Source organism: Delphinapterus leucas, chromosome 7 (assembly GCF_059928025.1).
Source record: "Delphinapterus leucas isolate spDelLeu-1000000601 "Yukka" chromosome 7, BTC_Dleu_Yukka2, whole genome shotgun sequence".
Classification (NCBI taxonomy): Eukaryota; Metazoa; Chordata; class Mammalia; order Artiodactyla; family Monodontidae; genus Delphinapterus; species Delphinapterus leucas.
This window is the reverse complement of record NC_143135.1, coordinates 63,866,364-63,883,742: the sequence shown is the minus strand read 5'-3', so window position 1 is coordinate 63,883,742 and position 17,379 is coordinate 63,866,364. Positions and strand designations below refer to the sequence as shown.

The following is a 17,379-nucleotide window of genomic DNA, read 5'->3' as shown; positions in this document are numbered from 1 at the left end:
AGCCCTGCCACCGGTTTCATCATGTCATCCAACAACAAAGCTCATAGACTTTCAAAATGCCTTCTTCCTGTCTGTCTTTTACCCCTGGCCATCTACTATCCAGCCTAGCTAGTATCAGGACTTTCAAGTCATCCCTCTGGTGTCTCACCCCCTTTCAGCTGACAGTTTCCTTCCATTTTGCAATATATTTGCCTAGACTTTACAAAAATCAATGAGTTCAGGATAACAAGTACAATAGCCTCAGGTGGCCTCCCAAAGATTGATACCATGTTTTTGTTGACCTAGTTATTGTATTTCACTGTTACCAGAAATCAACTGGTTAGGCAATTTTGAAAGTATTTTGCATCTATTTATTTCATTTTCACTAAGTAGAATGACCCTGTGTCAAATAAATAAATAAATTAAACAAATAAAACTCAATTATTTATTTCCAAAAGTAGGCTTAATGCCTGGCAATCTTAATACTTACATAATTTGCAAGAATGCTGGATCCACATTCTCTTTGAAGTCAATAATGCAAGCCTCCAATTTTCCACCACTACCACTCCAATTGGGCCAAAAGATTTAGAATAATTTAGCATCCAAACAGGATATGTATTCAGCATGGAAAGAACAAAGAGATTATCATTAAGTCTTTGATTAAATCACATCTTCTATTCTAGGCCTCAGTTCAGTTTCATCACCAGTAAGAAGAGCATTTTTATTAACTTTTATCTATCCTCTAAAAGTCCGAGAGTCCTTTGGGTTAGGGATTGTATTTCATTTTTCTCTGCATCCCCAATGCAAAACACAGTTCTGTCAAATAAAAACATTAGATTAATCTTGAATGAATGAATATCCATGATCTATGAAATTGTAACTTCCACGGAAATATCCAAAACCCCTGACATCATTAACAGTTCTGTAGGGCAGTAACAGCCAACCATTTATGATGAAAAAGAGCCCCAGGCACATTAAAAGCCTGTCCCAAGTTATGGTATTCAGTTCTAGGCCAGGATCCTAGAGGGACAAATTGGAAAGTATGTCAGACTCTGCTTTAATTCAATGCAGCACTTGAATCTCTGCTCTCTTGGGCAAACCACTGGACATGAAGAAACCACAAATCTGAGGATCAGAGAGACCTGAATGTGAATTGGATTCCATCAGTCCCTTTAAAAGGTTTTGGTTTTAAGAAACAGAACTTCCCTGAACAACGTTAAGCAAAAGGTGAGTTTTTTGGAGGAAGAGAAATATCAACATGAATTCACAGGCAGGAAGTGCTGACAGGTCCCGGGAAGATTTGGTTCCAGGAACTGGACCCACCCCCTCCAAACCAGGCCACAGACCCACCCATCATTGAGACCCCTCTCTTTGGGGCCATTCCCTCTTCCCTCTGCACATCTCTCTACAGAACAATTTTCCTCTTCCACTCATAAACAGGCTAAACGTGGCTGCCCAGATTCTGTTTTCTGCTGAGTGCCCATCACGGCACACTTCTTCTCTGAGTGAGGATAAAGGAAGATGGATTACCTTTTTTTTTTTTTTTTGAATCAACATACAGTTTATTATTTTTTTATGGTAACAGATTTTTTTCAAATTGAGCTTTTAAAAAGTACATTTAACTACAAAAGTAAGATTAAATAGGTACTAATAAAATATATTTGCCCTGAAATGGTTAAGGAGATACAATGTTGATGCCCACATCAACAGTACATTATACATTACATGCATTACTTAAAGGTCATTTTCTTTTCAGTAATAATGTCGATAAAACCACAATATTTATTGCTTATATCAAGTGCAGGTTAAAATCCAGATAGCCTCCAAAAACAAATCCTTGTGATAAAGGACTTCTCAGTCTGGTCAGGTGAAATATTACACTTAACATGTATGAATACAGCTGAAAATGTACCAGATCTTAAGAAGTTTTCAAGTCTTGATTTTAGGGAGTGGGTACAGTGTGAGCAGCGCCCTGGGGTGCTGGGGGTACTGGACACCCCACTTCTCTGTGGGTGTCTAGTCAACCACACCTTCTGGGATCTGAGGAATTTGCTAACAGATGAAAAACCCCGTGATTCACCCAACACTGTCAGCTACCAGTGCCGAAACTTGCAGGGCAAAATTAGTTATTTATAGGGTGTTTTGCTGAGAAAACAGTGTCCAGCCAACAAAAGCACCAACCAAAATGACTGACACAAACCCCATCTTAGTGAGAATGGGTTGCCAATAAAACCGTCTTTTCCTTTTTTCGTTGGGTCTCGTTCAACCTCTGCTTCATTTGCTACACCTTCTGAGCTGTGCTCTTTCCTGTCCCCCAGAAGGCGCTTGCGCAGAGCACTCTCACTGTTTTCCTCCAGAGTATCTTGCATTTCAGAGGACAGTCCTGTATATCTGTCACCTGTCAGTTTTTCTTCTTCTAGCCCTATCCTGTTGCCATTGTATTTTTCACTCGTTATTTTGGACGGTGACTGATCAAAAACAGGACATAACGTCTTCGTTAGAAAGTTCTTTCCACCATTTCTGTACACCTGAATCTCCCTTTAGAAACTTTGCTCCTTCTATTATAGTCATGTATGAAAATCTGAGTTGATCTGGTGTCTGAGTCAGCCCCATTCAGCATTTTCTCATACTCAGTAACAGTTGTTTAATGTTAATATTGTCTCCTTTTTCCATCAGAACCAGACAAATGTCCACCAGAGAAAATGTGCCTGACCGCCCGATACCGGCACTACGGCGGATCACCACAGTCCCGTATTCAGGATTCAAACTGAGAAATGAAACTGGTGATTCAGGCACTACGAAATCTGGCCAGGTGGTAGAATGAAAGTGAGATACTGTTCTATAATTTATTATTATTTTTTAAATCTTTTTATTATACAGCAAGTTCTTATTAGTCATCAATTTTATACACATCAGTGTATACATGTCAATCCCAATCGCCCAATTCATCACACCACCACCACCACCACACCGCTGCTTTCCCCCCTTGGTGTCCATACGTTTGTCCTCTACATCTGTGTCTCAATTTCTGTCCTGCAAACCCGTCATCTGTACCATTTTTCTAGGTTCCACATATATGTGCTAATATACGATATTTGTTTTTCTCTTTCTGACTTACTTCACTCTGTATGACTGTCTCTAGATCCATCCATGTCTCAACAAATGACCCAATTTCATTCCCTTTTATGGCTGAGTAATATTCCATTGTATATATGTACCACATCTTCTTTATCCATTCATCTGTTGATGGACATTTAGGTTGCTTCCATGACCTGACTGTTGTAAATAGTGCTGCAATGAACATTGGGGTGCATGTGTCTTTTTGTTTGTTTGTTTGGTTGGTTTTTTTTTTGCCGTACGCGGACCTCTCACTGTTGTGGCTTCTCCCGTTGCGGAGCACGGGCTCCGGATGCGCAGGCTCAGTGGCCATGGCTCACGGGCCCAGCCGCTCCGCAGCATGTGGGATCTTCCCGGACCGGGGCACGAACCCGTGTCCCCTGCATCGGCAGGAAGACTCTCAACCACTGCGCCACCAGGGAAGCCCTGCATGTGTCTTTTTGAATTATGGTTTTCTCTGGGTATATGCCCAGTAGAGGGATTGCTGGGTCGTATGGTAATTCTATTTTTAGTTTTTTAAGGTACCTCCATACTGTTCTCCATAGTGGCTATATCAATTTACATTTCCACCAACAGTGCAAGAGGGTTCCCTTTTCTCCACACCCTCTCCAGCATTTGTTGCTTGTAGATTTTCTGATGATGCCCATTCTAACTGGTGTGAGGTGATACCTCATTGTAGTTTTGATTTGCATTTCTCTAATAATTAATGATGCTGAGCAGGTTTTCATGTGCTTCTTGGCCATCTGTATGTCTTCTTTGGAGAAATGTCTATTCAGGTCTTCTGCCCATTTTTGGATTGGGTTGTTTGTTTTTTTAATATTGAGCTACATGAGCTGTTTATATATTTTGGAGAATAATCCTTTGTTGATTTGTTTGCAAATATTTTCTCCCATTCTGAGGGTTGTCTTTTCGCCTTGTTTATGGTTTCCTTTGCTGTGCAAAAACTTTGAAGTTTCACTAGGTCCGATTTGTTTATTTTTGTTTTTATTTCCATTTCTCTAGGAGGTGGATCAAAAAAGATCTTGCTGTGATTTATGTCAAAGAGTGTTCTTCCTATGTTTTCCTCTAAGAGTTTTACAGTGTCCGGTCTTACATTTAGGTCTCTAATGCATTTTGAGTTTATTTTTGTGTATGGTGTTAGGGAGTGTTCTAATTTCATTCTTTACATGTAGCTGTCCGGTTTTCCCAGCACCACTTATTGAAGAGATTGTCTTTTCTCCATTGTATATCCTTGCCTCCTTTGTCATAGATTAGTTGACCATAGATGCGTGGGTTTATCTCTGGGCTTTCTATGTTGTTCCATTGATCTATGTTTCTGTTTTTCTGCAAGTACCATATTGTCCTGATTACTGTAGCTTTGTAGTATCCTCTGAAGTCACAGAGTCTGATTCGTCCAGCTCCATTTTTTTCCCTCAAGACTGCTTTCGCTATTCGGGCTCTTTTGTGTTTCCATACAAATTTTAAGATTTTTTGCTCTAGTTCCGTAAAAAATGCCATTGGTAATCTGATAGGGATTACATTGAATCTGTAGATTGCATTGGGTAGTATAGTCATTTTCACAATATTGATTCTTTCAATCCAAGAACATGGTATATCTCTCCATCTGTTGGTATCATCTTTAATTTCTTTCATCAGTGTCTTATAGTTTTCTGCATAAAGGTCTTTTGTCTCCCTAGGTAGGTTTATTCCTAGGCATTTTATTCTTTTTTGTTGCAATGGTAAATGGGAGTGTTTCCTTAATTTCACTTTCAGATTTTTCAGCATTAGTGTATAGGAATGCAAGAGATTTCTGTGCACTAATTTTGTATCCTGCACTTTTACCAAATTCATTGATTAGCTCTAGTAGTTCTCTGGTGGCATCTTAGGATTCTCTATGTATAGTATCATGTCATCTGCAAACAGTGACAGTTTTACTTCTTCTTTTCCAATTTGGATTCCTTTTATTTCTTTTTCTTCTCTGATTGCCGTGGCTAGGACTTCCAAAACTATGTTGAATAATAGTGGTGAGAGTGGACATCCGTGTCTTGCTCCTGATCTCAGAGGAAAAGTTTTCAGTCTTTCACCATTGAGAATGATGTTTGCTGTGGGTTGTCGTATATGGCCTTTATTATGTTGACATAGGTTCCCTCTATACCCACTTTCTGGAGAGTTTTTATCATAAATGGGTGTTGAATTTTGTCAAAAGCTTTTTCTGCATCTATTGAGATGATCATATGGTTTTTCTTCTTCAATTTGTTAATATGGTGTATCACATTGATTGATGTGCATATATTGAAGAATCCTTGCATCCCTGTGATAAATCCCACTTGATCATGGTGTATGATCCTTTTAATGTGTTGTTGAATTCTGTTTGCTAGTATTTTGTTGAGGATTTTTGCATCTATATTCATCAGTGATATTGGTCTGTAACTTTCTTTTCTTGTAGTATCTTTGTCTGGTTTTGGTATCAGGGTGATGGTGGCCTCATAGAATGAGTTTGGGAGTGTTCCTTCCTCTGCAATTTTTTGGAAGAGTTTGAGAAGGTTGGGTGTTAGCTCTTCTCAAAATGTTTGATAGAATTCACCTGTGAAGCCATCTGGTCCTGGACTTTTGTTTGTTGGAAGATTTTTAATCACAGTTTCCATTTCATTACTTGTGACTGGTCTGTTCATATTTTCTATTTCTTCCTGGTTCAGTCTTGGAAGGTTATACCTTTCTAAGAATTTTCCCATTTCTTCCAGGTTGTCCATTTTATTGGCATAGAGTTGCTTATAGTAGTCTCTTAGGATGCTTTGTATTTCTGTGTTGTCTGTTGTAACTTCTCCTTTTTCATTTCTAATTTTATTTATTTGAGTCCTCTCCCTCTTTTTCTTGATGAGTCTGGCTAATGGTTTATCAATTTTGTTTATCTTCTCAAAGAACCAGCTTTTAGTTTTATTGATCTTTGCTATCATTTTCTTTGTTTCTATTTCATTTATTTCTGCTCTGATCTTTATGATTTCTTTCCTTATGCTAATTTTGGGTGTTGTTTGTTCTTCTTTCTCTAGTTCCTTTAGGTGTAAGGTTAGATTCTTTATTTGAGATTTTTCTTGTTTCCTGAGGTAGGCTTGTATAGCTATAAACTTCCCTCTTAGAACTGCTTTTGCTGCATCCCATAGGTTTTGGATCATCACGTTTTCATTGTCATTTGTCTCTAGGTATTTTTTGATTTCCTCTTTGATTTCTTCAGTGATCTCTTGGTTATTTAGTAACGTATTTTTTACCCTCCATGTGTTTGTGTTTTTCACATTTTTTCCCCTGTAATTCAATTCTAATCTTATAGTGTTGTGGTCAGAAAAGATGCTTGATATGATTTCAATTTTCTTAAATTTACTGAGGCTTCATTTGTGACCCAAGATGTGATCTATCCTGGAGAATGTTCCATGCGCACTTGAGAAGAAAGTGTAGTCTGCTGTTTGGGGATGGAATGTCCTATAAATATTAATTAAACCTTTCTGGTCTATTGTGTCATTTAAAGCTTCTATTTCCTTATTTATTTTCATTTTGGATGATCTGTCCATTGGTGTAAGTGAGGTGTTAAAGTCCCCCACTATTTTTGTGTTACTGTCGATTTCCTCTTTTAGAGCTGTTAGCAGTTGCCTTATATATTGAGGTGCTCCTATGTTGGGTGCATATATATTTATAATTGTTATATCTTCTTCTTGGATTGATCCCTTGATCATTATGTAGTGTCCTTCCTTGTCTCTTGTAATATTCTTTATTTTAAAATCTATTTTGGGGAGGGGGAAGGGTAAGCTGTGACAAAGCGAGAGAGAGGCATGGACATATATACACTACCAAATGTAAGGTAGATAGCTAGTGGGAAGCAGCTGCATAGCACAGAGAGATCAGCTCGGTGCTTTGTGACCGCCTGGAGGGGTGGGATAGGGAGGGTGGGAGGGAGATGCAAGAGGGAAGAGATATGGGAACATATGTATATGTATAACTGATTCACTTTGTTATAACGCAGAAACTAACATGCCATTGTAAAGCAATTATACTCCAATAAAGATGTAAAAAAAAAAAAGGTCTATTTTATCTGATATGAGTATTGCTACTCCAGCTTTCTTTTGATTTCCATTTGCATGGAATATCTTTTTCCATCCCCTCACTTTTAGTCTGTATGTGTCCCTAGGTCTGAAGTGGGTCTCTTGTAGACAGCATATATATGGGTCTTGTTTTTGTATCCATTCAGCAAGCCTGTGTCTTTTGTTTGGAGCATTTAATCGATTTACGTTTAAGGTAATTATCGATATGTATGTTTCTATGACCATTTTCTTAATTGTTTTGGGTTTGTTTCTGTAGGCCCTTTTCTTCTCTTGTGTTTCCCACTTAGAAAAGTTCCTTTAGCATTTGTTGTAGAGCTGGTTTGGTGGTGCTGAATTCTCTTAGCTTTTCCTTGTCTGTAAAGCTTTTGATTTCTCCATCGAATCTGAATGAGATCCTTGCCGGGTAGAGTAATCTTGGTTGTAGGGCCTTCCCTTTCATCACTTTAAGTATATCATGCCACTCCTTTCTGGCTTGTAGTGTTACTGCTGAGAAACCAGCTGTTTACCTTAGGGAGTTCCCTTGTATGTTATTTGTCATTTTTCCCTTGCTGCTTTCAATAATTTTTCTTTGTCTTTAATTTTTGCCAATTTGATTACTATGTGTCTCAGCGTGTTTCTCCTTGGGTTTATCCTCTATGGGACTCTCTGCACTTCCTGGACTTGGGTGGCTGTTTCCTTTCCCATGTTAGGGAAGTTTTCAACTATAATCTCTTCAAATATTTTCTCGGGTCCTTTCTCTCTCTGTTCTCCTTCTGAGACCCCTATGATGCAAATGTTGTTGCATTTAATGTTGTCCCAGAGGTCTCTTAGGCTGTCTTCATTTCTTTTCATTCTTTTCTCTTTATTCTGTTTCACAGCAGTGAATTCCAGCATTCTGTCTTCCAGGTCACTTATCCGTTCTTCTGCCTCAGTTATTCTGCTATTGATTCCTTCTAGTGTAGTTTTCATTTCAGTTATTGTATTGTTCATCTCTGTTTGTTTGTTCTTTAATTCTTCTAGGTCTTTGTTAATCATTTCTTGCATCTTCTCGATCTTTGCCTCCATTCTCTTTCCAAGGTCCTGGATCATCTTCACTATCATTATTTTGAATTATTTTTCTGGAAGGTTGCCTATCTCCACTTCATTTAGTTGTTTTTCTGAGGTTTTATCTTGTTCCTTCATCTGGTACATAGCCCTCTGCCTTTTCATCTTGTCTATCTTTTTGTGAATGTGGTTTTTGTTCCACAGCCTGCAGGATTGCAGTTCTTCTTGCTTCTGAGATAGTGTCCTGGCTTCACCACTATTGGTAGTTCCTAACTGCAACAGATGGACTGTGTAATAGGACTTCACATCTTCTGACAGGAACTTCACACTGAATCCCGTTTCCTTAAGTAGCATCTCTCCTTCGCCTTTTGTTGGCCAGTACTGTGCACATTTAACCTATTCTTTCTCCACAATTCGGTTTAGTGTGACAACTGATTTGGTCTTTTGCTGCCAAACCATGAGCCAGAAATGACAACCTGATTTAGGAAGTGGACACTCTGTTAAGATGTAACTCCTCTGCTCCTCTTCTCTGTCAACTAAGCTGGCAATAATAAATCATTTTCAGCATTTTTCAGTTTAACACGACTGTAATCATATGGGCTTACGTCTCTGTATATGTGTCGATTTCTGTTTTCTGGAAACTTGGCCACTCTGAGGCTAGTCATGTGACTCACTGCAAATTTCCAAGCTCCTTCCAAGAAGCTCTGAGAGGATGCTCGGGCTGCCATGCTCTGGCTGCCCTGCCACAGCCCAGCCACCCTCCCCAGAAGATGGATCGCTGTTTCAGCCTTTGCATCAACAGGGGAACACCATGGCCTTCGAATTAAAGGAGCCATTGGCTTTACATAATTGTGCAGGGGAAAGAGGATAGACTTGTTTTAAGTAAATTAAAACATATTCAGAGAGGAACTGAGCCTACATGAGCTGCAAATAAATAAGGAAGAAAATAAAATGGCATTCCTTAAAATTCACAGTGGGGTGAAGAAAAAAATTTGACTCATAGGCTTTAGATTTACAACTTTAGGGTTGGATGATGTGCCCAAGCACACTTCTTATTTTGTCTCAAGCCAGACTGCGATGAGGTAGAGAGAATGAGAGGTGAAGAAGTAGAGAAAGTGAGACAACCTGCTCTCTCAAGAGCTTGAAACTAGGTATAAGGACTATGAGATGCAAGCTTAAAGCAGAGCGGGGTGAAGTTGGTGTGTGTGTGTGTTTGTGTGTTCGTAAGAAAGATAAGAATTGCACCTCTCTGTGAGCTGAAAGATAAGATACCAAAGAAAAGGAGAACTCAGAAGCAAGATGCTGGAGAAGGGAGTGGTGCCAGGAGCACAGATGAGGGAAGACACTTCTTCCCCCCAGATGATGGAGCTCCTACCAGCTTTTCCAGCTCCTCTCCCAACACGGCTCCAACATGTCCTGCTTTCTAGGCCCTCTCTCACTCTGTCTATGATCATGTCACACTATCTCATGCCTTCATGGTCTTGTACACATTGTTCCCTCCACCTGGAGTGCTGGTCACCCAATTGTCTCCTATTGAACTCTGACTCGCCCTCTCAGACATGACTCACAGATCACTTTCTCTGGGGAACTTTCCTGATTCTTCCATACAAGCAAAGTAAATGCTTCTCCTCTGGTGTTCAATGACTTGTAAGATACACATTTATTGGTGTTTTTATTCCTTCTAACCCTCCACCAGAGTGGAAGTACCTCGAGGGGGAAGGCCTACGCCCAGTTCATATCGATTGAACATTCAAGAGATTTTGAATGAATGAATGAATGAGGAAAGGAAAATCACTGTGTGCTTTAAGAGCTTTGCGATGGAGAAGAAAAGTACAGCCTCTTGCTCGGCTGAGAAGGATGGGACGGGGTGAAGCTTGAGGAGAAAACAGAACTGTCGGGACAGTCTCTGATGGGAATTCACTGGAAAGTCAGAGATGATGGAAGGATTTGGAAGCAGAGTAACAGCCTAGCCAAATTTGCATGCCAGTGGCATCAACTAATAAATAGAAAACCACAAAATTGAAGTTGGTGACCTTCATGTAAAGGAAAAAGCAACTCTCCCACACTCAATAGCTTTATCTGAGAAATAAATTCAGAGTGATCAAGTCAGATTTGTGAGACCACAGGGACAGAGTGTCTCAGACAGCTGGGGCTTTCGAAAAGGCATAAAAATACCAACATTCTGTCAAGGCCCATGATCAAAGCCTTGCCAGACTCAACTCATGAAGAAGAAAATCCACTTAATAGTATTAAGAAAATCTTTGACTTCTAATCTGTTGCTGTGCAAAAATTTGAATTTTGCTCACCAAGTAGAAATAAGTGTCAATTAGAATGTTTTTTAAAATCTGTATGGTAAACATGATTTAGCAGTAGTAACTGATTTGTGTGGCTAGTAAGAAATCATCAGATATAAATCTAATAGAAACTTGAGTGCACTTGCCTCATCCCTTTCCCGTTACTGGAACTCTGCAATACCAGAACATCATGGAATGTTAGACCTCGGAGGAACCTTGAAGAACATCTAAGCCAATAACCCCATTTTCTCAGAGGCCAGGGAGGAAAAGTGACTTTTCAGGCCTCTCATCTCATTATTGGTGGAACTCAGCTGGAAACACAACTTTTCTCATCTTTCCATCAAATGGTCTTCCCTCTGCACCATGTCATGAAAATAAAGTTAAATTATTTTCAATTAAAGAATTATTCAGTATGGTTTGCTGTCCAAAAGAATTAGCTTAAATAATGTTTTCATGCCAAAAATGGTAACCCCTCAGATAGCCAGAAAATACTATTGTTTTCTGGAACCCTTCGTTTGCTTGGAGCTTCAGAAAGTCTTGGTTTTACTGGACTAACACTACGTGCTCTAAGAGTTTGGAAAAGATTGTGACTGATGTAGGCAATGGTAGGTAGAGGATGGGAAAGAGAAGACTTGACCAGAAAGCCTGGAAGAATGAACTGAATCCACGGAGTCATGAGAAAGAATCACATCCCTGTCCAAGATAAAAGAAAATATCACAATGAAAGATTCAAGGGAAACTGATTGCCAAGTTTGGACTGGAATTAATTTGTTTAGAACAGTGTTTCTCAGAGTGTATTCTACAGAACACTCGTTCCATAATATGCTCTATAAAAACATAGTAATAGGGGCTTCCCTGGTGGCGCAGTGGTTGAGAGTCTGCCTGCCGATGCAGGGGACACAGGTTCGTGCCCCCGTCCGGGAGGATCCCACACGACGCGGAGCGGCTGGGCCCGTGAGCCATGGCCGCTGAGCCTGCGCGTCCGGAGCCTGTGCTCCGCAGCGAGAGAGGCCACAACAGTGAGGCCCTCGGACCGCAAAAACAAACAAACAAAAAAAACCATAGTAATCATAGAGGAGAAATTCCGTGTTCTCATGATTGAGAGATGCTATTCACCCTCTTGAAGAGCCCTGGTACACATTAGGTTATTAAAGGTGCCAAGTGTTCCTACAGTCAAGTTTATTTTTTTTTTGTACGATACTTTAAAAATTCAAAAGCCATTCTTAGCTCAAGGGCCGTACAGAAAGATGCCACCACTCGATTTTTAGCTCTTTGCAGACGCCTGCCATTGAGGCCTCTTTTGTGCTTTTTTTTACATAATGCTTGTTAATATCTTATGACCCCTAGTTCTGTTGGAGACATTTGAGAAAATACAGTTTAGAGAAATGACTCTCGAATATTGAACATAATGATCCACTGGGGAGCATGTTTCGTGCAGCTCCCTGGGCCTGGAATCTGCATTTTCATCAAGCCCTCTAGGTTGATTCGGCTACGGGTGGCCCAAGAATCACACATTGAAGGGAACGCTGACAGTAAAGGAAAAACTAGGGTGATGATGACCTTGGGGTTGAAGGTCAAGAGGTGGCCACAGACAATGAGGGAAAACTGAGCTAGAGCTCAGTTATCCCAGAGAACATTTCAAAGCTTCTCTAGGGGAAAAATGCCATCTCCCTGAAATAAGCAATGGAAGGTTTTCCTGAGAGGAGGAAGAGCTATAGCCCTACTACCCAAGGTTCCCTGTGCCCTTGGGGGTGTCTCACTAAGCGTCTTCTGACTCCACCACTGGAGACTGGTGGAGTGGGTGAGAGGGGCTTCCCCCCTTTCCTAAATTTTTTTGTGGTACAGCTGAGCAAGGAGAGGCGTTCATTCAGAGCTTCAGTAAATCTTCTGGAAAACAAAAGAAGAAAGAGAGCAATATGTATGTGAACAAACTAGCTCTCAAGCCTTCACTCAGCTCAGTACTAGGCTTTCTTCTCCGGAGCTTGTAGGCTTCACCCTGTAGAAGCTTCTAGCTTGTTTCGATCGTGTGCGTGACTTCAGAGGTGTGCCTTAGTCGGCTCAGCTGTGCGTATCTCTTCCCACCTCCCTGTTCAGTGAGCACCTTCATGTTGGTAGCTTGAAATCAGCCATGGTGGGAGTATTTACACCACAGAAATCAGCAAAAAGCAGAGCATTGTTTATTTATCTATTTTTCAGAGCTAGTTGTTAAACAGTTATCAACACATCACTGCTTCAAACTCACCATCCAGAATACATCATAGCTCCATGGGTAAAAGTGCAAGCTGTATGTTCACACAGACCTTGTATTGAATCCCAAGACCATCTCCTTTACTAGTTATAAAACTCTTACTCTCTCAGAGTCTCAGTCTCCCTTTCTGTAAAACTGGAGATAATCACTCCTTCCATTGTAGGGCTGGGATTCCTATATAAAGAAATTTAGCCCAATACCTGACACAGGGTAAGTTACCACAGGTGAGTCTAGACATCTTAAGGCCTTAAAAGTAGAACCAAGGGAGGCCCTGAGAAAAACAGGAGTTCTCCATCCTTCCTACCTAATGCTTTCCAAGGTTCACTTTCCTGTCTGAGAACCCTGCCTTTTCCACTGGTGATCGACAGTGAGAATATTTTCAGAGAGCTCTCACTTGACATGCAGGATTTTTTTCTATAGATTAAATTGACTACTTTTATCAGGATACAACCCAATAAAGCCCCGCTACCACAAGAGATGCACATATACAGTAGCAGGTGATGTATGTTTTATTACAGCACCCCCAAACCAATAATTATGCCTTGTCTAGAGCACTTGCTACTTTCTTCCCCACACGCAGATCTCAAGGACAGACACTGTGTCTGGGTCCCATTTTATATAAACTGAACACAGATTTCTTGAATGACTGAGACAGCAATTCGCAAGAGAAAATGTAAAATTTTTATGAATCTTAATGTAGATTTTACTTTCCTGCCTGAGTAAGTAAGAGCAGTCTGAAAGCAGTCAAGCCATCCCCAGGTGTCTGAGATGTTATGAGGCCTCCAGACCCTCATTACCAACATCAGTTATCCCCACCTGGTACTGTAGCTGGAGAAGAAGAAAGCTGCCCTAAAGCCATATTAGCCACGGGGCAGCTCAGAGATGCTCATTGTTTAGTCTAAATCCCTAAGATCCTGTTGTTTTCTTGTTATTTGCTTCTCCTAAGGACTGAGACGATTCACAGTGAGGTCCATTTCCACAATCCAGGTTGATTAAGGTCTCAAAACCCAGATTTCACTCGTCCGGTGAAAGCAGAGCTATGGGACCTGAAAGTTCCCTCCCTTCTGCCCCTTCCAATCTCTCTTCAAGAGCCCAGCTGTCTTCCGCAATTCTCCAAACATTTCTCTTACTTCTGTTCTAAAGGACAGTCCTTTTTTTCCAAAGGACTTTAATTGATTTAGACCAGAAATTAGTATGCAACACACAGACCCAGATATGTGAGCAGGGAGAAAGATCAACGTATCGCTTATTTCATTCGCTGTAATTTAATTACAAGCAGAAATTCGTTGCAGTTGTGTGTTCCCCGTAGCCGTTGATATTCGGAGTGTAAGGACAACTTCATTTGAAAGAGGTTTCCAAGAAGAGCGTCTGCAAAAGTCGGGCTTGGAAAATTCAGGTGTCTGCAGGAAATAGCTTCCAAGGTAAGAATAACTCACTCCTTAACATCCTTTATTCAGGAAATATCTGTCACAGGTCTACTACGTACATATTGCACGGCATCAGGTACTGGAGTCCGGGACAGGAAGCCCCTGCCCCACGCGGCAGCTTACATACCAGTGAGGGATCAACACTGAAATGCTGCCTACATTAAATAAAGAATTGATGATATGTGATGATAAATATCACGAAAGGGAAGAACTACGAGAGGAGATGGTAGAGCTCTGCAGGTGTTAGGGGTGGTTCTCTGAGGAACAGACACTAAAGACAAGATTTAAAAGATAAGAGGTGGGCCTGGCATAGCATAGAGAATATTTTAAAATAAAAGACTACGAAGAGCAAAACATCCCAGGGTGGAAAAGAGCAAACCAAGAAACCGAAACGTCAAGGTGGCTGAAGCGTAGTGAGGGAGACAGGCCCTCCCGTGGGATGGTCAAGGCAAGGATTTTGGCTATTTCTTAAGAGCAATGGGAAACCACGAAAGCGTTTCCAGGGAGTGAGTGGCATCCTCAGCTCTGTATTTTTTTTTTTATAAATTTATTTTATTTATTTATTTTTGGCTGCGTTGGGTCTTCGTTGCTGCGCGCGGGCTTTCTCTAGTTGCGGCGAACGGGGGCTACTCTTTGTTGCGGTGAGGAGGGCTTCTCATTGCGGTGGCTTCTCTTGTTGCAGAGCACAGGCTCTAGGCATGTGGGCTTCAGTAGTTGCAGCACATGGGCTCAGTAGTTGTGACTCGCGGGCTCTAGAGCGCAGACTCAGTAGTTGTGGCACATGGGCTTAGTTGCTCCACGGCATGTGGGATCTTCCTGGACCAGGGCTCGAACCCATGTCCCCTGCATTGGCAGGCGGATTCTTAACCACTGCACCAACAGGAAGCCCTGTATTTTTTTTTAATGATTATTCTGGCTATTGTGCACTGAGTGGACTGGAGGGAGGCGAGAGAGGTTCTGGGAGCCTGGTTAGGAGTCACTGCTGGGATCCAGGAGAGTAACATAAATGGCCTTCCTCCCAACCACCAGGATGTTGGAGATACAGCCACGGAGGAAACACTTGTTCCACTAGAGCTTCTAGAGCTACTCAGGGAGGAGTGTCCCGTCCCTTGGAGCAGAACCACAGGGCTTATCCACAGAGATTTCCAGCTTGCAAGATTCCGAGTCCACAGAGCCCCCCTGGCGGGGCCTGGTGACCAGCTGCGTGCTGTCCCACATCGTTCCTACTGGGCCAAATACTCATTGAGATGCACTGCCCAGCCACCTGAATGCAGCTGTTGCCTTTGCCTGAGTGAAGACACCAGGCAGAGGAAGAAGAGGCACAGACAGAGACCTAGTCCTGAGTCAGACACGATGAGGGCAAGCCGGTTAGTAGCCCTGTGACCTTGCACAGCTGCTGTGCTTTCCCTCTTGTGCCCCAGTTTCTGTATCTTACTGCAAAATGGGGCTAATCCAGCTGTCTCCTGGGGTTTCCTGAGGGTTCCTAGGAAGTAAATGGGTTCATCCTTGTAAAGATTCTTTAGCACAGAAGCTGCCCCTGAGAAGCCCTTAATTTAGACCCAAGTTTGAATCGCACCTCGGCCACTTAGCCTCTGTGACTCGGGCAGGTTAACAAAGTTCTCTGGGTCTCAGCTTCCTCAGCTGTGAAAGTGGGGATGTAAAACCTACCTGGAAAGGTGGTGGTGGAGATTAAACGAGCGAGGCCTACTCAGTTTTATTTCTGCCTCTGTGTACGCACAGGAAGAGGCACAAAGAGTGGGCCCCTCTCAGAGCTGGGAAGGCGGGAGGTGGAGGGAATGGAAATGAGACAACTTTGAGGGCAGACCCAGGACTTCAGACGCAGCCAGGTAACGCCCTCATTCCATACCCACCTCTCTGCCTAAAGAGGAGGAAAATTATTCAGAGTGAAATGGAATCTGCCAGATATCCCTGGGGAGAGACTCTAACTTGCATTTAAAGAGATGCTGGAAATGGATATGCTGGTGAGGTAAAACCCTTCAGCTTGGACCTGCTCAGCCCTAAAAATGTGCATCCTCTGCTCCAACAAGGGAAACAGAGGAAACCTCCCCAAGTTGCTTTCCTGTTTTGCAGCTGAGGAGGGTGGTTTGTGTTTATTCTGCCAGCTCCAGATCGTCAGCGTAAAGTCAGCTTGCTCGGAGCAGTGCGCTATTATTTTTAATAAATTTACTTATTTATTTGTATTTATTTTTGGCTGCACTGGGTCTTCATTGCTGCGCACAGGCTTTCTCTAGTTGGGGTGAGCGGGGACTACTCTTTGTTGCGGTGTGCGGGCTTCTCATTGCGGTGGCTTCTCTTGTTGCAGAACACAGGCTCTAGGCACGCAAGCTTCGGTAGTTGCAGCACACAGGCTCAGCAGTCGTGGCTCGCGGGCTTAGTTGCTCCACGGCATGTGGGATCTTCCCAGACCAGGGCTCGAACCCGTGTCCCCTGCATTGGCAGGTGGATTCCTAACCACTGTGCCACCAGGGAAGCCCCAGGGGTGGTGCGCTTTTATTCCCTTATTCCACACAGTCACGAACAGCCACTTGGTGCCAGGCACCTTGCCACAGAGCAGTGAGGCTTGATGTGTGCCTCGAGGACGTCACAGTCCGTGCGGGCAAGGGCAGTAGCATCAAACACCACGATAAGGTCTACCATGGGGGCCAGGACACGGAGCTGTGGTGGCCCAGTTAGAGAGACTTCATCAAGGAAGGGGGTATCTGAGCTATGTTATGTACTGAGTAGAAGAAAAAAAACAAAGCGGGCACCCTGAGCTGGGCACTGCTCAAGCATCATCTCTGAGTTGGGAAGAAAGGTAATGCAGATGGAGGAAAGAAACCGTGTGGGCAAAGGCAGGGAGGTGGGGGAGGGGATCTCAACCCCTGAACTGAGCCACCAAATACCCCCAAGAAAAGGCCTGACCAATCAGAATGGAAGGACAGTTGCCAGAGAATTCTTCATACCAAGGCAGTTCAGAGACGAGATAAATCTAAAGAGCAGCAGAGCTAGTGAAGTCCATAGACTAACTGGTCATTCTCTCAAATGAGAGGAAACTGGGGGATCAGAGAGGTGAGGACACAAGCCCAGTGTCACACAGCAGTGAACTCACAGCCACGACTGGAAGCCAGGTTTCCTCTTTGCCACCCAGGCGTGGATTCCTTTCTCTGCACTAAAGCAAGGATCCCTGGGGGCCAACGATGTTCATTCTGGACAACAAACTGGGA

General features: G+C 42.4%; 1 pseudogene; it reads right to left on the bottom strand.

Moving 5' to 3' along the window:
* Positions 1 to 1,589: 1,589 nt before the first annotated feature.
* Positions 1,590 to 16,813, bottom strand: LOC111184813 (tyrosine-protein phosphatase non-receptor type 2 pseudogene; annotated as a pseudogene).
* Positions 16,814 to 17,379: the final 566 nt, after the last annotated feature.